Genomic DNA, 22,710 nt, shown 5'->3' with positions numbered 1-22,710 from the left:
TCTACCGCCAGCAGTCCATTTTGATATTCTAGGTATTATTAACTGGCCGGAATTTTGAGATCGCAATAGACGCGAAGGACTATAATGCGTTAAGAGCTCGCTGAAGTACTGTGGAGCTAAACCATTTAGTGCTTTGTAAGTAATCAGCAATATTTTAAAGTTTATATGATGATTAATAGGCAGCCAATGCAGTGTTGACAGAACGGGGCAAATATGGTCATACTTCCTGGTTCTGGTAAGAACTCGAGCTGCTGCGTTTTGGACCAGCTGTAGTTTGTTTATTAAGCGTGCAGGGCAACCACCCAGTAGATCATTACAGTAATCTAGCCTTGAGGTCATGCACGCATGCACTGTTAGCCCGGATTTTATATCTAATTAACAATTTAATTACAGTACACTTAAATTATTTAATTTTGAATGCATTACTATAAAGATGTAAGTGAATTCTACTACTTTTGTAGACATATTTGAATGTGTGGAAAACTTTAAGTTTAATGGATTAAAATTGTAGAGTTTGTGTACTGACCACGCCCCTCACCCCCACTCGCCACAAGGACACACACACGTGACGCACGCACACACAGTTGTTTCAAGTCAGGCAAGCAACGCCATTTTCTCTCGTGGTTGAAAAGTGCATGCAAATTCGTAGAGCTGTTGGTAAGTAGTTTAAAACAAATATTTTAGTCAGGTTTATTGTTTCTATTTTTCACCGATTATTATTTGAGTTGTGAAAACGTTGTTTTAAGTAATTTTGGACTTCTTTTCACTAACGTTAGCCCCGCTTGAACTTGAAACACAGGCGAATTTAGCAGACATAGTTTCGTCTGTTCATTTGGTTTTTTCTCTCTCTCTCCATCAAAATGATCTTTGTGAGTAGTGTATAAACATTGTTTTAAACCGTTTGGGACAAAAATATGCCCCATAAAACCATTTTCACTTGAGTGCAGCGAACACGAAGCCCGCTCGATCTCCTGGCGAATTAATCTGACTTTTTTCGTCTATTTAACGTTATTGGTTTGAGTTTTTATTTTATTTTATTGAGGGGCTGTTTGTGAGCAAAACATGCTTTAAACAGGTCGTGACATTTTCACTTGTTAACTAGGTGGTTTTCTCACTCGTGAGAAAAATGGCGGTCCCATTTTAACCCCTGCATGTTCGACACAGATACAACGAGATTTCCAGTGAGACACGACGACCGACCACAGTTTACTTAATCTGGTGAGTGAATTTAAGCTTAAGTTAGAAAAAAAACGTACATTTTGCTACGTTTTTAATTTTTTAAATTGAGTATTTGAATAAACATATGTATAAATGAAAATGGGTATTTATGACCACTTAGGTCATAAACTGTGACTGAAATCATGTTGTGGTCATAGATGTGGTGACAGCCAATATTGTTTGCTATGTTTACCTTTATTTAGGTTTATTATGAGTTCAACAGAGTGGTGGGGAAATATCTCAGAGAGAACTTCTTTGATGCACTTGATCATTACTCTCCAAATCTGATTTTGGCTGAGCTTTTACGCCAGACAAAGGTGGGTTTACTTGTCTACATCAGTCTACCCTCTCTTTTTCCTATTGTAATTTCTCTAATTTCTTCTCCTCTTTCCTCTGGACTTCACTTTCTTTTTCTTTCCATTCTTAAATCTCAAATTTCTTTCTCATGTCCTCTCCACTATACTCTTCCACTTTTCTTGTTTTGTCTTTTTTCCTTTACTCCTCCATTCTCTGCTCTCTCCTTTCCTGTTTGTCATCTTGTCTTGCCCTGTTCTTTACTTACCAAAATCTGACAAATTTGGGGGAAATTTGGGTGAGCATCCCTAACAAACTTCAATATCTCCAATATCTTCCAGACCACCGAGCCAACAGATGTTCGGTCCCTTTGCCTTCGTAGACTGCCGGTCATTTTGGGGGATGACCCTTCTGCATTCTTTAAGACCTGCTCTGTAAGTTTTTAATAGGTTTTAAATGTTACTGTTACCATTAGAGTCCTGTCTGCTACTAATGTTCAGAATAGTTTATCAGTATCTCCCAGACATTTATTTTCAGTATTTTTAATATTTCGGAATATCTGTAATATTGGTTAATGAAATGAAAAACTGAAAATATTTGTCTTCAAATGTGAAATAGGCTCAAAATAAAATATTTATTTCTTCAGTTTAAAGGATTAATTCACCCAGAAATAAAAATTCATTACTCATTCTTTGGTCATTAATTACTCATACCCTCATGTCCTACCAAACCTGTAAGACTTTCGTTCATCTTTCAAACACAAATGAAATCTGAGGGTTTCTGTATGTCCCTTCAGTGACCGTCTACGCAACTACCACTTCCAAGCCCTAGAATGGTTGTAAAGACATCAGTAAAATAATCCATGTGACTCCAGTGGTTTAACCATGCGTCATGGTGCTCTTGTGAATGTGCATTGGAAATATATATTTTGTAAATAACAACATTTTATTATTTTAGTGCACACCAAACATTCACATTACTTCATAAAATTTTGGTTAAACCACTGGAGTCATATGGATTACTTTAATGAGGTTTTACCTTTATGGATCTTGAAAGTGATAGTTTTGCAGAATGTCAATGGAGGAACAGAAAACTCTCAGATTTCAAAGATATTGAATATCTTTCAAAAATATATTTATTGTGTTCTGAAGATGAACGAAAGTCTTACAGGTTTGGAATGATGTGAGGGTGAGTAATTAATGGCTGAATTTAAATTTTTGGGTGAACGAAGCCTTTAAGTACAACTGAAAAGAATACCTTTTACTAATGTCTTTTGATTTTGAAGTACAGTGCTACCATAAATATATTTATACATTACAAGTATTTGTAGCAAAAGTGCAGTGAATGTGGCTTGGCAGCTAACCATAAAAGCTTGTGCACAACTGGGGCTGAAAGTGTGTAAAATATCCAGTTAATGAAGAAAGTGATAACTTTTTTTTAATGCATTTCAGTGTAGTTTACATTGTATTGAATATACATTTTAGTTGACAACACAGTATTATCTAACTGTCATTACAATGCCGTGTCAATCTGTTTCTTTGTTAGGATGTCAATGACCAGGACTCGTACCACCAAATTCCAGTGGGAATCCTATGCCTGGATTCAGAAAGTCCACAGCTAGTTTCTGAGTAGACAGTCTTATTACAAAAGTTAGAAACCTCTTAAACTTGAAGGCAAGAAATTGTTTCTTCACTGTTGTATTTTGAAATGAATATGTTTCAATTGAAATAAAAAGAGAGAGAAAATTATTTGCTTGCTTTTTATTTTTATTTTACTGAAGTTATCAAGTACACATTACTTAATTTTTTTAGGGCAACCAGTTTGCTCACATTTTTTAAGTATACGGGCTAGTACATTGAACTTAAATATACTATGTGTACTAACTGCAAAGTAATTGATATTACAAAGGATTTTAAGTTAAATCAACTTGAATTTTTAAAGTTACCATTACTTAAATATTTTAGGGCAACCAGTTTGCTCACATTTTTTAAGTAGATTCAACTTGTCTGGGCTAACAGTGTGAACTAATTGTTCTGCATCTATCAATGAGAGCATATGGCGTAATTTAGATATATTTTTAAGATGGAAAAATGCGGTTTTACAGATACTAGACACTAGGGTTGCCACCCGTCCCTTAAAATACGGAATCGTCCCGTATTTACAAGTAAGATGATGCGTCCCGTATCAAATCAATAAGGGACGTGATTTGTCCCGTATTTTACATTAGGCCCACATATAGTTGAATAAAAACATAAGGATTTTGCAGTATGGATAATAATAGCAAATATAAAGAAATCAATTTCTTAGTAGAGAAGCTCATTGCGTGATTGCATTTTAGCGTCTTTGTTTCTATAGCGACTGAGTCTCGTGAACATGCGCTGTAAACCTGCACGTTTTTTAACCCCTCGTGCGCTGTTCGGGTCCTCGACCCCAAATGACGTTTGCTGAAATAAATAAAACATATTTGTCCAAATGATGTGAGACTTCGCACGGTTGACAACACTTTCTACATCTACAAAAAAAATTAAATAAATTTGAATAATATCTGTTTTTTATGTTAGTGTGGGGGAAAAAAGTCACACTTGTGTTGTTTCAACAAAATGTCATTTTGAAACATAAAAGTTTTTTTTTAGGATTTATAGTTTTAGGAGGATTTATTATATTTTTTTTACTTTAGGCTATATAAATAAATATTTTTTAAACAAAAACAGTAAAAAAAAAAAAAGTTAAATTCACTTTATAAAAGACCCACATTTCTAACGTTCATGGATATAGATAATTTGACATGGTTTAGTGTAAGATTTTTGCTCATCTTTTGGAAAATGCTGTTTTAAAAGTAAAGAAATTATCACTTTAGTAGATGGCTGCAGAGCTACACCATTTGCTATTTGACTAAAATACATATTTTCAATAGCTTTTAGTTGGATTCATATCTACATATTATGAAATCACAATTATAACAATAAAAATGACTTTGTCAAAGTTGAGCATTTGTGGGTGGGGGGGGGGGGGGGGGGGGTGAATGGGTGTCCCTTATTTTGCCACACTAAAGGTGGCAACCCTACTAGACACGTGACTTTCAAATGAAAGATTGGTATCAAAGAGCACACCCAGGTTCCTAACCGACGACGAAGACTTAACAGAGCAGCCATCAAGTGTTACGCCGGTTTCACACTGCATGCGCTAGAAGAGCGTCAGCAGCGCATAAGCAGTGCGTACAGTGAGCGGAAGCAGGACACGCGCGTTTTGCTTCCACACTGGCAGCGTTTGACACGCGAAACTGAACCGCGGCGTGTGTAGCTACAGACAGAGTAACCTACTCTATAATGGGTAATTTAATAAATTTGTTGTTTCTTGGAGAAAGGTTTTCTTCATTTAAACTTGTCAAAAAAACTTAAAAACTTACCATCTGCACCAAGAGCCACTGCAACTTCCTCCCATGCCTTTTCCTTTGCCTGTGAGTCTTTATAAAGTATGTTTCTTGGATCATAAATAATTTAACGTTTCTCAACCTCCACAATGAGACGAGTGTCGTCCATAGTTATATTTTCAGGTGCACTCGACCACGCCTGATGCCATGTGCTTTTATTTGATTGTCAGCATGACATCCTTATGGCAATATATATATAATATGTGTGTATGTATGTATGTGTGTGTGTGTGTGTGTATATACATACATATATTAAATTAATCTGTAAACTGGCAGTATACATCGATTAAACTTTTTGTAGTTTGGTCAACAATTTTGTTTTGGACATTTAATTTTAAATTGATGAAGGTAATTTGATTGACTGTTTAAAACACAAGAGATCTCATCAATGTGCTTTTTGGGTGAAACTGCTGTGTGTTTTGGCCATGGAAAATACATGGTCACTTTAATTCAGCGTAAGCGGCGCGTTAAAAATAGACTGGGCGCCGAAACTATCTCGGCACTGCTGTTCCTGCTCTGCTCCTGCTACGCGCTGCCGCGCCGCTTCTGCGTGCGGTGTGAAAGCACTCATTGAATAACATGGACGCCGAAAAAAATACGCGCAGCTCACGCGCCGCTGACGCTTGCGGTGTGAAACCGGCGTTAGGCAGTACTCTAGGTTAAAAAAAAGGTACTTTTCTGGGTGTGTTCTGGGATTCAGTCACGATGCGGGCCGTTCTATCACCCGCTTGTGTAAATGCTATCCTCTCAGCCACGAAAGAGCTAAAGCTAGGCCAGTCGCGCACTGTAAAACAGTTCGAGAGACTGTTAGGCCTCATGGCAGCGGCGTCCAATGTGATACCCTTTGGCCTGCTGTACATGAGACCTTTGCAGTGGTGGCTCAGGACCAGAGGGTTCTCCCCGAGGGGAAACCCGCTCCGTATGATCAAGATCACGCGGCGGTGCCTCCGCGCCTTGGTAATATGGAAGAAACATTGGTTCCTGTCCCAGGGTCCGGTGTTGGGAGCTCTTTGCCATCGAGTTGCTATCTCGACAGATGCTTCCCTCACTGGCTGGGGAGCGGTAATGGAAGGCCGCTCAGCTCAGGGTCTGTGGTGGAGTCATCATCTTTCTTGGCACATCAACTGCCTGGAGATGATGGCTGTCTTCAACGCGTTGAGATATTTCCTCCCAGACCTGAGGGGCCATCATGTGCTCGTCTGGACAGACAACACATCGGTGGTCTCTTATATAAATCGTCAGGGGGGTCTGCGATCGCGTCCACTTTGCAAACTGGCACACCAGATCCTCCTGTGGTCCTTCAGGAAGATACTCTCTGAGGGCAGTGTATATTCCAGGGGACCAGAATATAGGAGCAGACACCCTGTCGAGGCAGGGGCTGAGGCCAGGGGAATGGAGACTCCACCCCGAGGCGGTGGAGCAGATATGGGAATTTTACGGCCAAGCAGAGGTAGATTTGTTCGCGTCTCATCACACGACGCACTGTCGGCTTTGGTTTTCCCTCAATCATCCAGCCCCCCTGGGGTTGGACGCTATGGTACAGACCTGGCCGAGGCTTCACCTGTACGCATTTCCCCCTGTAGTTCTGCTTCCAGGAGTTCTGGAGAGAGTCCGCCAGGACGGAATAAGCCTACGGCTTGTAGCACCACGCTGGCCGAGTCGAATTTGTTTTGCGGACCTAATTCATCTCCTCGACGGCCCTCCCTTGGAGATCCCGATCAGGAGAGACCTTCTGTCTCAGGCTGGGGGCACAATATTTCACCCCCGGCCGGAGATGTGGAAACTATGGGTTTGGCCTCTGAGGGGGACCGACTCATAGGGAGTGGTCTCTCAACCGAGGTTGTTGAGACCATTCTAAGCTCCAGAGCTCCAGCTACGAGGAAACTTTATGCATTAAAGTGGAGAGTTTTTTCTTCCTGGTGCCACCAGATTCAGCGGGACCCAGTTAACTGTTCTGTGAACACAGTGCTAGAGTTCTTGCAAGATCGTTTTTCGTCAGGTCTATGTCCTTCCACTCTCAAGGTCTACGTGGCAGCCATTGCGGCTTTCCACACCCCTGTGGGTAGTACATCGTTGGGTCGAGACCCCCTGATTATACGTTTCCTTCGTGGCACTTTGAGGCTAAGGCCTGCAACTCGCACTAGGGTGCCGGCTTGGGACCTCTCTATAGTGCTAGAAGGCCTGTCCGGGGCTCCCTTCGAGCCCCTAGATTCGGTTTCAGAAAAATGTCTTACTTTTAAGACCATCTTTCTGCTAGCTATTTCGTCCCTCAAAAGATTTGGAGACCTTCAGGCCCTTTCGGTTTCTCCCACGTGCCTTGAGCTTGCACCCGGGATGGTCAAGGCGTTCTTATACCCCAAACATGGATATGTTCCTAAGGTGCCTACCAATATTCCGAGGCCTATTGTGCTGCAGGCTTTCTGTCCTCCTCATTTTAATTCTCCGGACCAGGAAAAGCTGAACCTTTTGTGTCCAGTGCGAGCACTGAACACATATGTTCATCGGACTTCTCCTTGGAGAAAATCCGATCAGTTTGATTGTTTGCTTTGGATCACCCAAAAAAGGTCTTCCTGCCTCTAAGCAGACAGTTAGCAAGTGGATAACCGAGGCTATTTCTCTTGCTTATGAGTCCTCTGACTAACCGTGCCCTTTGGTGGTCAGAGCTCATTCTACTAGGAGTATGGCGGTCTCTAAAGCCCTTTTATCTGGGGTTTCTCTCCAAGACGCTTGTGATGCGGCAGGCTGTTCCTCACCGCTTACATTCGTGAGGTTTTATTGCCTGGACCTGGATGCTGCCCTAGGGTCTCAGGTGCTTACTGCTTAGTGTTAGTTGACAACCGTCTGACACTCAGGCATTTGTAAGTCTGGCGGTGTGGGTATTCTCGTTCCCATGGCGTCATTTCGACGCAGCGCGAGTTCCCTCGAAAGGGAACGTCTCAGGTTACTAATGTAACCATTTTCCCTGAGAAGGGAACGAGACGCTGCGTCGCCCTGCCATACTTCCTGCATCCCTAATCGGCTTGCTTCGGCAATTCAGAGGTCACTGCCTCGCTGTGACTGCTGCTGTTGTGAGTTTGTTTGCTGCGTCTAAGCCTCGTATTAGCTTCGTATTTCTTTCTGTTTTGAACCATCATTTATTATAAATTCTAGTTGTTTATACTACAAATACAGCTTACTCAACATCTCAGATTAACCTGACATTGCTAGCTTCCGTTATTGTCAGCACAACACGCTAACTCGCTAGCCTTTTAACGCACCACCCGTGCGCTCAGTTATTTATTTTTCTCTTGCGCGCCAGCGCCTTTGAGTTCATAAAAGCCCAGGTGAGTAAGAATCAGTCAACAAACACGGTGAGTAATGTCTTCTCCTGTTATTGTCACCTGCACTTCATGTCACATGTTTACCATAGCCTTCTCTGTCGGCAATATAGGATTTATATGTGATAAATGCAAGGAGACAGTCAGGCTGACGGAGAAGATTTCAGAACTAGAGACACGCATCCAAACTTTAATCGAGAATAGTAAGAAGAGTGCTAGAGCTTTAGATACTATTTTGGATACGCCTAGCCTAGTTAATTATTTACATGAATCGGTTCCGGCTGAAGTAGAGCCCGTGCAGCAGGGCAGATGGGTGACAGTGAGAGATCGCTCTAGTCGCGGATCAAAAAAACACTTTTCCGTTCCGATAACAAATCGATTTTCCCCGCTCAGTGAAACCCACTGAGAATTATTCTGATTGTGCCCTAGTTATTGACGATTCTATTACACGGAACGTGAAAATAGAGACACCAGCCACCATAGTCACATGTTTGCCGGGAGCCAGAGCGCCTGACATCAAAGCAAATTTGAAAGTGCTGGCTAATGCTAAACGTAAATTCTCTAAGATTATTATTCACGTCGGCACTAATGATGTTCGACTCCGCCAGTCGGAGATCACCAAAATTAATATTAAAGAGGTGTGTGAACTTGCAAGTACGATGTCAAGCACTGTAATTTGCTCTGGCCCCCTTCCTGTTCGCCGGAGTGATGAGATAGTTAGTAGATTGTCTTAACTCAATGTCTGGCTGTCTGGGTGGTGTCCACGAAATAATATAGAATTCATAGACAATTGGAAAGGTTTTTTGGGCAAACCTGACCTGTTGAAAAGAGATGGTATTCATCCCTCCTGGGATGGTGCTGCTCTTCTCTCTAGTAATTTGGCTCAGATATAATACAAATGAGCAAATGATAAAGCTTGGGTTGCTGAATATTCGATCTCTTACTTCAAAAGCGCTAATAGTTAATGATATGATTACAGATTATAACCTAGATGTGCTGTGTTTAACAGAAACCTGGCTAAAACCAAACGATTACATTGCTTTAAATGAGTCAACCCCACAAGATTACGGTTATAAACATGAACCTCGTCTGAAACGCAAAGGAGGAGGTGTTGCTGTAATTTATAGTAATATTTTCTAAACCACTAAGAAATCTAGTTGTAAATATAATTATTTTGAAGTGTTGGTGCTTAATGTAAAAATATATAGTGTAAACGATAAATCACGTTTGAAAATTCTGCGTGCTACTGTATACAGGCCACCAGCGTACCATACAGACTTTATCAAAGAATTTGCTGACTTTCTATCTGAATTAGTATTGGCTGCAGATAAAGTAATAATTGGTGATTTTAATATACACATTGATAATGAAAAAGATGCATTGGGATTGGCATTTAAAACCTGTTAGCCTTCAGCGCCACTTTTGAAAAATCCCCAGAAATAGCATACCCAACCTAAAAAAGATTCAATTAATTGACCCTTTGTCCTAAAAGCTCAAGTACGGTCTCATTTGAAAGCTGACACCTGGCACTTTATTGGAAATGTAGAATGAATTATTGTCATAATGAAAAAAAAATTATGAATAGCTTCAAAGTTGTGTAAGTTATTAGAAATTTATTTTTATGAAACATCTTCATGAAAATTAAATTGAAGTTGGCCCGTCAGCACTCTAGAAATGCACTCCAGCTAAAGACACATGTCTGACCATGTTATATTTAAAATTTGAAGGTGATAAGTCTAAAACTCTGTATTTTGTTAAATGTTTTTCAAGATCATCTCAAATGACTTTATTTTGAATTGACTCTAAACTGCAAACTTGTGTTTATTGTCATCTATTAGCATCTATTCAGTCTATTGTCTCTATTGTTTTGTGGTGCAAACGAGCCCCATTCAGTGTCAGTCTCTCCTGCACACATTTACACCTTTCCAGCCGGCTTATGGCCATAAATATTCTTTTCCTTTGTCTCCATTATAATCGCTAACGACTGGCTAATCACGGTGTTTCACCCCCTAATTTCTTTCATAATCTTCACTTCACATTTGAAACTGTATCAAATGCCTTTCTTAAATAAAGAAATATTTCAGTAAGCATTCCGATTTAGAAAAAAAAACATAAAAAATAACAGCTAGATGGCCAACCCAGTCTCACGGCAGTTCGTGATATGGTCACGTAATTTAATCTATTGATTCGTGGCACGGGCACGTTTATTTCGTTATTTTCGTAATTCCAGCACGTTTTTAAAACTAATGTATTTCAATGGGAAGCACCTTTCGTGATCAAAGCACGATTCTATCTGCCTATCGGGCTGCAGTAGAGAAGCTGTTTAATCAACATTTATTCACGAGATCTTATGGTTTATGTATTTATTTTAATTATATTATTTCGTTCTTATTGCAAGGGAAGCTGGATTGCTTTGCTGTTTATTGATATTTAAAAAAAATATTTTATTAGTAGGAAATCGCGCTGAAGAAGTCTCATTCCGAACACCTCGCGATATTTGGCATTGGCATCAGTTCACGTGTGCCAGATGTTGGTAAGTAGTCGTAAATACGCTGTCCTAATAATGTTTGATATAATGTATTTTCTGTGTGTCGAAATTAATCAGATTAGCTCAAGTTCAGTCACTGCATTATATCTGTCATCTCAACGGAGGCTTTGCGTTTCATTGCTTTCTATGAAAATGGTTTCTATGGTGATTAAACACTGTCTGTCACGTGATGTGCTATACAGTAGGCCTAGAGTAGACCTTCAATCAGTTAATCATATTCATATCAGGTTTTTAAGTTGTACAATTAGTTCCAAAGTTGTATGTGTAGTAGAAGCACAGTAAAAACAACACCATGCTTTTACCACAGTAACATTAGTTTTACTGTGATAAGTGTAGTAAAAAGACAGTAATCACACAACTTACCATGCTTTTACCACACTATTGGTAGTTTTAATGTGGTACTTATTGTAAATGCACAGTAACCACAACACTAACCATGCTTTTACCTCAGTAACCTTAGTTTTACTGTGATGGGTAGTAAAGGACAGCAATCACAAAACTTACCATGCTTTTACCTCAGTATTGGTAGTTTTAAAGTGATAATTGTTGTAAATTATGCATATTAACCACAACACCTACCATGCTTTTAATGCTTAATAATGTAACATCCAATATTTGTAAGGAAAATCAGTACTTTTTCCTTTAAATAATCCTATATATTATACATAATGATATTTTATTTTCTCTGTTTTCAGCTGAAAAGACCAAAAGGGCCTTTCGAACTCAGTCAGCCCATTATTGTTTGAGGACAAGTAAACGGAGGAGACGGACCGCTGCAAAGACAAATATTCGCAATGGTACGTATGTGTTGGTTTTAACCCTAAATCAAACATTTTATCAAGCATTTGTTGTTTCTTAAACCTGTTCTTACAAAACCCATAGCCCAATCAGTATGAACAGTCTCAAAGTCTTAATAATTCACAAGATTTAACAAGTTGTCAAATTCGTACGATACTAGTACATATTTGTATACTCGTACATAATCCTGCAGCTTTTACTCCTAGTGCTCATTGGCTACTGCCTCAATTCCTGTACATATTTATCGCGATATTTGTAAATCAGTTGCGCCCCTTCTTGGATAGTAGTCTGATGTCCCACTCCCACACACTGTCAGAAAGTTTATATTAATTGCATTGTGTATTCATTAAAATTATTACAAATTAGTCTCTGTCTGTTGTGTTCATGTTCCAATGTCCAATGATACATGATGTCTCTCCACACCTCATAACCTACCTCTGTTTGCAAGAGTGGAAAAGCTAATCTGACTTGTCACATGACATCAGATACGCGATTATTTTGTCATATGATTATTGCTTGCTATTAAAGACATACTTTTATTCATAGAAATGCCCATTGCCCACATATCAGTGAACGTATAACATAAAAATGCTTTTAACATTTAATTATGCAACACTCTTTACAGATATATATCCTACAGTTGTATAACTGACTGCTTGCATGTAATGTAATAAAATTACCTTCCTTTCTGTATTGCAGGATTACTTTGTCCTTTTTTTTAGATCTCTACAACATCAAACTCAACAGCTCTTTTAAGAGCCAACCCTCACAAGAGCTACTAGTGAGTCGCAGCGGATCTTGCCGTGATCAGCCCTTCCCAGGTAAAGTTTCTAGAACATTTCAATCAGTATTTACTCATCAAATGCTCTCTCCTGAATCGTAAGGTAAATTATAACTGTCTTAATTTATGTTTCAAGAACAATAGTAATTGCACGAGTAAGTAGATACTTTCTTGTTTTACAGCAGAGAAGGAAGACCAGTCCTTATATCAACACAAGCTAATCGAATAAGTCCTTTGTTTCGGGTGAGGAAGGAACATCTGGTGCCCAAAGAAGACAGAAAGGTGCGCAAATCCATTGGTATGTCTTGTATTGAAACAATGCTGTAATATGTAGTACATAATTTGATGTTGACAATTTTACATTGTACAGGTTACAGGAAGCTCTTGAAACAAGTGACAGAAGAGTATGTTGTCTTGAAAAAAATCAAGCATCACTTGCAAAGGCAAAAGAGACCATGCCTTTCTTAAAGATATTTTAAATTAGGTTGCTGTTGATATGGGTAAAAAAAAATTTGTTCAGTACTTAGCTTATATAATGTGCTGAAATATTATATATATATATATATATACATATATATATATACACTCTCAACCTTAAAAAGGAGAACGCAAAAGGGCTAGAGTTGCCCGTTCCTGATTTAAATTTACAAAGCAGCAGTCAGTACATTATATAATATACACATTGATTTATTTTATACACATATATATATATATATATAAAATAAATCAATGTGTATATTATATAATGTACTGACTGCTGCTTTGTAAATTTAAATCAGGAACGGGCAACTCTGGCCCTTTTGCGTTCTCCTTTTTAAGGTTGAGAGTTTACCTCCAACCCTAATTGAGCACATATGAAAGTCTTCAGCTTTACTTATAGACAATAGGCAGGAGGGTTTGAGGTTGGAGCTAAAACCGCAGGACAGTGAACGCTAAGGGCCAGAGTAGCCCATCACTGCTTAATATATCGCAGAACATAGGCCCCGTTTACACGAAGTGAAGACACTGATATTTCCCTGCGGTTTGGCCTCTCATTTACACGAAAACCCAGTTTTTATCACAGAAAACGATTATTTCTAAAAACTCCGGCCAAAGTGGAGATTTTGGAAAACTTTGTTTGCACGTTTGCATGTAAACTGAGAAAAACTGAGTTTTAGGCAGCGACGTCACAATATGAGACTATTTTCGGGATTCTGATTGGCTAACGTGGGCTTGAGCTTCTCGTTACACTGCCACCTACAGGTTTGGCATGCTCTGGACGGCATATACACGGGTTCGTGTGCACAATGTTATTTTTGAAAACGAAGAGGGGTGAAATGTCCGTTTATGAAAATAGCCATCCACGTGTAAACGTAGCCATAAGCTGACCTGACTGTCCATTAAACAACTTAATTTGTATTGTTTGTGTTTTTTGCTTTACTTTCAGACCAGGACTGGAGAACGCCTGACAATGGGATGTTGAGACTTCTTCCTCTGGTTGAGAAAAAGCTACACCACATCAGTGATCACATCTTCTGTTCTTCTGTTGTACTGTAGGGTACACCTGAACAAACTGTTTAGACGAGGAAGAAGAACATGAACATGATCGAGACATGTTCAGGGAAGAGCAAGAAACCAGTTTAGTAATAAATGAATCTTTATTTTCCAACACAATATCAAATCTATTTTCTGTATCATAGGTGACTGAATATGATTCTCTGGCACTCATTTTGTGGCTCAGCAGCTGTGAATGGATTAATATGATGTTAATGTATTTTTGAAGACACATTTTTATTTATCTTGAATCTCATAGTCTTTATGCTACTTTATCAACTTTATGCTGTGTCCTCCAATAAAGTGTTGTGTAATAAAGTATGGTGAATATTGTTTATTGAAAGTGGTGTTTGGTACAGTAAATAAAAACAATATTTGAAAATGTTTAATTTCTTATTTCTTTAGTTTAGTTCATAATTTAAAAACAACTACATATAATTAATTACCATGATTCTTTTTCTTAGGACATACACATTTAGATCTGGTTAATGATATTTGGGACAAAAGTTGCAACAAAACAATGCAACAAAAGTTGCACATACTTGCATGTATAAGCTGCAACTGCAATGTTTGCAGTGAAATAAAGGGAAGCTATGTGAATAACAAGAGGCTGCAGTGGCTATCTTGCTATAAACACTTCAAGCATAATTGAAGATGATCCATGTTGATCATTCTAGTACATCTACTAGCCTACTGCATTTAAAATGAAAGCATAGACGTTACTGATGTCAGGCATATAAGCAGCAACCAGAGGGGGTGAAAAGGAAATGTAGGCACTGTTTTGTTTTGTTTGTTTTACTGAATGGTGCATTATCCCTGTGTAATAGTGTGTGTAGATCTGTGTAGATTGTACTGCACTTGCACCCCCAAGGGCCCAGCGGCCCCCAGAAGAGCAAAAAACTGCACATTTCAAATGGCTGTAACTCACAGTCCGGTTAGTGTATCAAAGAGAAAATCGGCAGGACAACTGCTTATGCTATGTTTACTAAATAATGTTGGGCCCAGTTTTCTGACATTTACGGAAAGCTGGCATAAAGGTTATTTTTAAAGTGCTCACAGTAAATTATCAAATTTCAGCCTGTCCCTCGTATATGTCATAAAGGTTTGCACAATGAACAAATTTAGATATCCAGTTGTCCATTAAAGATATTATGTATTTAACATTTATTGTTTCATTACTAAACGTTTTAAACTACATTACCCACATATCTCTGTCATGCTATCAATGGAACAGGAAACATTGTTCTGTAGTTCATTGAAATGTGCAGCCATGCTTAGGGTTAGGGTGGGGATCTCAGTAAAGGAGCAATTTCTCACAAAACAGAGACACTTTATCATTAACTTTATGTATAACTAACGCAATAATAACACCAAAACATACTTTGTAACATGAAGCGCCGTTTTATATGGGTTAAACGATAGTCCAATCACAGCGAGTTCTGCGAAAAAGTCACAGCCAATAACAATCCAGCTGTCCAGATGCGTCACACTTACTTGCCCATTTATGGTAAATGATGACAGATCTCTTCTGGTTCCGGCTACAGGGATAGATACCTTAAATATTTCATATTTAAACCCAAACAATATTTGGGCTGTAATGTATTAATTCTAAATTAAATTATAAAACTCACATTTAAAAACAAAAGACTCCTTTGTGTGGTTACCATCCAAAAACGAGATCACATGATCAATGACACAAATGTTTTTATTTGATTAGACTAATTCATAAATACATTTGAAAGATAAACTTTTTTCTAAGCAATGGCCTACAGCAGGGGTAGTTTTGCAGTATTTTAATTAAAGATAATTACATATACTAAAGTGCTTCTAACATTTACAGTGTATGTATAGTATATCAAAGGTATATCAATTATATTCAAATAAATGTAACAAAATCCCAATGAATGCACACAATTTTGAAAGCATATTCCAATATTTAATGTCAAACTGTTTAAAGACAAATGTAGTGCCAAACCTACTGCACAACAGTATAAAAATAAGTTAATTATATAAAAAAAACAGGTATAAGATACAGGGGCAATCTATTATAGGGACATATACAGTAACGTTAAAACAAAGTTATATTTTTACAAACCAAGAGATGAGATTCAACTTTGTTATGTGAAAATATATTTGTTTCTTCACTTTAAAGAACAAATAGGCAAAAACGTAAGCACAACGTTTTACATTCTCACCTTTAATTCTATATCCTTGTGATCATTAATCACTTTTATTGTCACTAAATGAAAGGCAACTTAAAATAGTTAATGATTATAAACGTCAGTAAGAAAATGCTTCAATAAAATACATTCACGGGTATATTACATTTACATTAACCAGGTAGTGATGTAATGATGATACCATAGATGTAGTTATGGTGGACATTTACTATAGTGACCACTGTAATAAAAGGTTTAATGAAGCTAAATGTAAGACATTAAGTCCATCTAAATGTAAAGGTAACAAACTCAGAATAATGTCCATTATGTCAAGTGTCTCATTTCTGTAATATTCTTTCAGCACCAATAAGATTTCCATAAATATGGATTGTTTTCTAAAGGTTTTCCTGAACACTCTCACTATCTTCAATTGTTCGGACAAACACCTGTTATACACTTGCAGAAATATACATGTGTCTATTGCATCATGAAGTCACTGCATGACTAGAACGATGGCTAGGATGGCAATGAATATGTCCTTTAGCAAAACACCTGATGCGCACTGACACTTCTTTGATGAAGGCATTAGGCAGACATCAAGCACCGTTTATGAAGCTGAAAAGAGAAAACAAAATGCTTTAACAATATGGAAAAAAGATAAATCACTATTTTCAATATTGGTTCTGCATATATCAAAGAGATCCTGAGGAGGAGTGGGACTTCACATGAAGACTTTCAGAAACTGTGACAGAGCAAAGGGTGCACCTCGCTGGACACATCCGACGCATGCCCAAACAACACCACCCAAAGACAGTGATGAAGTGGACACCACCAGGAGGATGCAGGAGACAGGGAAGACCAAGGAAGACATGGAGACAGATGTTTCACGAAGACCTGAACAATGTCAGTGTCCCATGGGAAGATGCGGAGAACTTGGCCACGGATCGAATACGTTGGAGGACACTTGTTGCCCAATGTGCCCAGCACAGGACTTGATGATGATGTTGGGAGTTTATCCATAACTGTGGGATATATTTCTGTAAAGAGTGTTGCATAATTAAATGTTAAAAACATTTTTATGTTATACGTTCACTGATATGTGGGCATTTCTATGAATAAAAGTATGTCTTTAATAGCAAGCAATAATCATATGAACTCGTTTAAAAATAACATGATTTACATGCAAACGGGACAGTTATCAGCAGTGTAACTGATCTGATTACGACAAAATAATCGCGTATCTGATGTCATGTGACAAGTCAGATTAGCTTTTCCACTCTTGCAAACAGAGGTAGGTTATGAGGTGTGGAGAGACATCATGTATCATTGGACATTGGAACATGAACACAACAGACAGGGACTAATTTGTAATAATTTTAATGAATACACAATGCAATTAATATAAACTTTCTGACAGTGTGTGGGACATCAGACTACTATCCAAGAAGGGGCGCAACTGATTTACAAATATCGCGATAAATATGTACAGGAATTGAGGCAGTAGCCAATGAGCACTAGGAGTAAAAGCTGCAGGATTATGTACGAGTATACAAATATGTACTAGTATCGTACGAATTTGACAACTTGTTAAATCTTGTGAATTATTAAGACTTTGAGACTGTTCATACTGATTGGGCTATGGGTTTTGTAAGAACAGGTTTAAGAAACAACAAATGCTTGATAAAATGTTTGATTTAGGGTTAAAACCAACACATACGTACCATTGCGAATATTTGTCTTTGCAGCGGTCCGTCTCCTCCGTTTACTTGTCCTCAAACAATAATGGGCTGACTGAGTTCGAAAGGCCCTTTTGGTCTTTTCAGCTGAAAACAGAGAAAATAAAATATCATTATGTATAATATATAGGATTATTTAAAGGAAAAAGTACTGATTTTCCTTACAAATATTGGATGTTACATTATTAAGCATTAAAAGCATGGTAGGTGTTGTGGTTAATATGCATAATTTACAACAATTATCACTTTAAAACTACCAATACTGAGGTAAAAGCATGGTAAGTTTTGTGATTGCTGTCCTTTACTACCCATCACAGTAAAACTAAGGTTACTGAGGTAAAAGCATGGTTAGTGTTGTGGTTACTGTGCATTTACAATAAGTACCACATTAAAACTACCAATAGTGTGGTAAAAGCATGGTAAGTTGTGTGATTACTGTCTTTTTACTACACTTATCACAGTAAAACTAATGTTACTGTGGTAAAAGCATGGTGTTGTTTTTACTGTGCTTCTACTACACATACAACTTTGGAACTAATTGTACAACTTAAAAACCTGATATGAATATGATTAACTGATTGAAGGTCTACTCTAGGCCTACTGTATAGCACATCACGTGACAGACAGTGTTTAATCACCATAGAAACCATTTTCATAGAAAGCAATGAAACGCAAAGCCTCCGTTGAGATGACAGATATAATGCAGTGACTGAACTTGAGCTAATCTGATTAATTTCGACACACAGAAAATACATTATATCAAACATTATTAGGACAGCGTATTTACGACTACTTACCAACATCTGGCACACGTGAACTGATGCCAAATATCGCGAGGTGTTCGGAATGAGACTTCTTCAGCGCGATTTCCTACTAATACATTTTTTTTTTTAAATATCAATAAACAGCAAAGCAATCCAGCTTCCCTGGCAATAAGAACGAAATAATATAATTAAAATAAATACATAAACCATGATAAGATCTCGTGAATAAATGTTGATTAAACAGCTTCTCTACTGCAGCCCGATAGGCAGTTAGAATCGTGCTTTGATCACGAAAGATGCTTCCCATTGAAATACATTAGTTTTAAAAAACGTGCTGGAATTACGAAAATAACGAAATAAACGTGCCCGTGCCACGAATCAATAGATTAAATTACGTGACCATATCACGAACTGCCGTGAGACTGGGTTGAGATGGCAGGTGCAACTAGAGAGCTAGCTAGCATGTTAGCTTAGCACACCATCAATACACGACAATTTATGAGATTAAAACCCTTTTTGTGCTCCAAACTTACTTTATAGTGCAAGTCGAGTGTTTTAAATAATCTTCTATGAGCTTATTTGGCTTCAGAAAAGAAAATCAGACAGAAAATATATGATTTGATATTATTCTGCACTATTGTAAAGTCTATACCGATTAGCATTACATTATACATATAATCTATTATTATAAAAATACCTGACATGGCTCGAAGAACACAGGTAAATCAAATATCATTGCAATCATGTTTATTGTCTTCAAAACATCTTTATCTGCATGTTATAGCGATCTCTGAAAGCTAACGTTAGCTGTGTTTATGTCAGTGACGTCCTGGAAGGTCACAGGTTATTTCTTCTTCGTGAGCTTTCATATTTGGAAAAAACTGTGCAAATGGCGCCCTCAGCCTGCTGTATGGATTGAAAACACAGTACATCAGAGTATCCAGCGCTCTTTATGTATACATCGACGCATTTGGATATAAATTCAATAAATATTATTCCTGTCTATAGAAATATGATGTAAACCTATGATAATATATCAATATTTCTCCAAATCTGCACATTTTTGAGCCAAAAGCCCTGAGGAACGTTGTTTTGTCACGCGTTCTCAAGACAACAGCACCGGAGTTTTTTTCTGAATGGAGCAGCTTTATTACATAAATCCTGACACAAATTAAGACATAACTGTCACTATAAGTTTCTCAGAATACAATAGTGGTCAAATACTGAAACGTGAGACTTATATATTTGTAATGATGTATAGTTTGTCAAGGTAATAACATTAAATCTGATAGTAACTTTGAACTATTTTAAAAAAAAAACGCTTCAGAGCGTCCTCGCTCTGGTGAAGGTTAACAGGTTAAAGACATTGTAAACTCAATTGGAGTTAGACAACACGTGTCAGGACCTACTCATTGCCGTAATAATACTCTAGATCTAATACTATCACATGGAATAGATGTTGATGCCGTTGAAATACTGCAGCAGAGCGATGACATCTCAAATCATTATCTAGTCTCGTGTAAATTACATTTAGCCAAGGCTGCAAAGCCGACTCCGTGTTATAAATATGTTAGACCTATCACTTCTGCCACTTGTCAGGTATACAACGGAAGCAGACAGGTGGTAAGTTGAAATGTAGTTTATTGAACAAGGTGCAAACAGATCCGGGATGCAATGGGGAGTAGTTCAATAGAAGATAGAGTTCACTTAGACTTAACTGAATGGTAATCAATGTCTCTTGTTGTAGATGCAGGCGAAAGGGTTCAAGAGGTTCTCAATGGATGGAAGACGGATGGCTGAAGACGGAAGATCGGATACCCAGGATACGGAAGGTAAGTAGCGCTTTCTCTGAGGTGAGTAGCGTGGGTGAGTCTGTATGTCAGTGGTATTTGACGAGACCAGACAATGACTGGTGAGTGAGAGTGGCTTATAAAGGGTGTGACTTGATGAAGTGGCCAGGTGAAGGTGATTAGAATTCAGGGGAGAGTGAACGAGTGGGTGGAGCGAGTGATGATGAGGATGGAGTGAGTGATGATGAGGGCGTGGCTGTGACACCACTAAAGATGGCTTTATCAATAATCTTCCTAATCAGTTTCATCATCTCAGCATCCCGGATAGCTTAGAAGAACTAGAGGTGTTTCGCATTTCATGGAAGGAGAGCTCGATTGCTTACAGAGAGGCTTTAAAAGCTGCTAGATCTGCTTATTTTTCAACCCTATTAGAAGAAAATAAACATAATCCTAGGTATTTATTTGAAACAGTGGCTAAACTAACGAAAAAGAAAGCTTCAAGCCCAGAAGTTTCCAAGAAACACAGCAGTAATGACTTTATGAACTTCTTCACTTATAAGATCGATAATATCAGGGACAAAATTATAACTATGCAACCGTCTAATACAGTATCGCATCAGGAAGTGCATTGTAGTCTCTCTGAGGGAAAATTTGATTCATTCATTGCTATAGGAGAGGAAGAATTTTGCAAACTCGTCAAATCATCTAAATCGACAACGTGTATGTTAGACCCGATAACGACTAAGCTGCTGAAAGAGATGCTTCCAGATGTCATAGATCCTCTTCTTAATACCATTAATTCATCTTTGTCTCTAGGATACGTACCAAAAACCTTTAAGCTAGCTATGATTAAACCGTTTGTTAAAAAACCGCAACTTGATCATACAAAACTAGTCAATTACTGGCCGATCTCTAATCTGCCTTTTCTGTCAAAGATATTAGAAAAAGCAGTATCCTCACAACTGTGTTCTTTTCTTGAAAGAAATGATATCTGCGAGGATTTTCAGTCCGGATTTAGACCGTACCATAGTACCGAGACAGCTCTCGTTAGAGTCACAAATGATTTGCTCTTATCATCCGATCGTGGTTGTATCTCTCTATTAGTATTACTTGATCTTAGTACTGCATTTGACACCATTGACCACAACATCCTTTTAAATAGACTCGAACATTATGTTGGCATTAGTGGAATTGCACTAGCATGGTTTAAATCATACTTATCTGACCGTTATCAGTTTGTAGCAGTAAATGAAGAGATGTCTTATCAATCACAAGTTCAGTATGGCGTACCACAAGGCTCAGTACTAGGACCGCTGCTGTTCACTCTGTATATGCTACCATTAGGAGGTATCATTAGGAAACATGGAATTAGCTTTCACTGTTATGCCGACGATACTCAGCTGTATATTTCTTCAAAACCTAACAAAACCTACCAATTCACAAAATTAACGGAATGCATAGCTGATATAAAAAAATTGGATGACTAGTAATTTCCTACTACTAAATTCAGAAAAAACAGAGATTCTAATTATTGGACAAAAAACTTCCACACGTAATAACCTAGAGTACTGTCTAACACTTGATGGCTGCTCTGTTAAGTCTTCGTCGTCAGTTAGGAACCTGGGTGTGCTCTTTGATACCAATCTTTCATTTGAAAGTCATGTGTCTAGTATCTGTAAAACCGCTTTCTTCCATCTTAAAAATATATCTAAATTACGTCATATGCTCTCAATGAATAATGCAGAACAATTAGTTCATGCGTTTATGACCTCAAGGCTAGATTATTGTAATGCTCTACTGGGTGGTTGCCCTGCACGCTTAATAAACAAACTACAGCTGGTCCAAAACGCAGCAGCTCGAGTTCTTACCAGAACCAGGAAGTATGACCATATTAGCCCCGTTCTGTCAACACTGCATTGGCTGCCTATTAAACATCGTATAAATTTTAAAATATTGCTGATCACTTACAAAGCACTAAATGGTTTAGCTCCGCAGTACTTGAGCGAGCTCTTAACACATTATAGTCCTTCACGTCTACTGCGATCTCAAAATTCCGGCCAGTTGATAATACCTAGAATATCAAAATCGACTGCTGGCGGTAGATCCTTTTCCTATTTAGCACCAAAACTTTGGAACAGTCTTCCTAACATTGTCCGGGAAGCAGACACACTCTGTCAGTTCAAATCTAGACTTAAAACACATCTCTTCGGCCTAGCATACACATAACACATTATAGACTTCTATAATTCAATGTTAGGCTGCATAGTTTAGAACAGCCGGGACCGGGAACACTTCCCGTAAATCCTGATGTACTTGGTACATCATAAGAAGGATGGCGTCTA

At 38.1% G+C, this 22,710-nt stretch overlaps 3 long non-coding RNA genes across 7 annotated transcripts; 2 read left to right on the top strand and 1 right to left on the bottom strand.

Annotated features, from left to right (window-relative positions):
- The first annotated feature begins 595 nt into the window (after window positions 1-595).
- Window positions 596-3,196, top strand: LOC307003124. Of its 3 annotated transcripts, XR_013798627.1 has the most exons (5): window positions 596-657; window positions 1,165-1,218; window positions 1,422-1,535; window positions 1,854-1,946; window positions 3,058-3,196. It is a non-coding gene; the product is annotated as an uncharacterized lncRNA (long non-coding RNA). The 3 variants fall into 3 exon arrangements; XR_013798628.1 differs by having other exon boundaries at window positions 601-657; window positions 1,165-1,535; XR_013798629.1 differs by lacking the exon at window positions 596-657 and having other exon boundaries at window positions 1,148-1,535.
- Window positions 3,197-10,762: 7,566 nt separating this feature from the next.
- Window positions 10,763-13,972, top strand: LOC307003308. 3 transcript variants are annotated; one of them, XR_013798668.1, is made up of 5 exons: window positions 10,763-10,792; window positions 11,503-11,604; window positions 12,305-12,426; window positions 12,569-12,684; window positions 13,813-13,972. It is a non-coding gene; the product is annotated as an uncharacterized lncRNA (long non-coding RNA). The 3 variants fall into 3 exon arrangements; XR_013798669.1 differs by lacking the exon at window positions 10,763-10,792 and having other exon boundaries at window positions 10,801-11,604; window positions 12,569-12,668; XR_013798670.1 differs by lacking the exon at window positions 10,763-10,792 and having other exon boundaries at window positions 10,801-11,604.
- Window positions 13,973-16,049: 2,077 nt separating this feature from the next.
- Window positions 16,050-19,697, bottom strand: LOC307002984. The gene is made up of 3 exons (XR_013798591.1): window positions 18,612-19,697; window positions 17,800-17,901; window positions 16,050-17,115 (listed from the first exon to the last, which is right to left on the bottom strand). It is a non-coding gene; the product is annotated as an uncharacterized lncRNA (long non-coding RNA).
- Between the last annotated feature and the right edge of the window lie 3,013 nt (window positions 19,698-22,710).

This window comes from Phoxinus phoxinus (genome assembly GCF_949152265.1).
Source record: "Phoxinus phoxinus genome assembly, chromosome: 8".
Taxonomy (NCBI): Eukaryota; Metazoa; Chordata; class Actinopteri; order Cypriniformes; family Leuciscidae; genus Phoxinus; species Phoxinus phoxinus.
The sequence above is the reverse complement of the archived record's forward strand: the minus strand, read 5'-3'. Positions and strand labels throughout refer to the sequence as shown.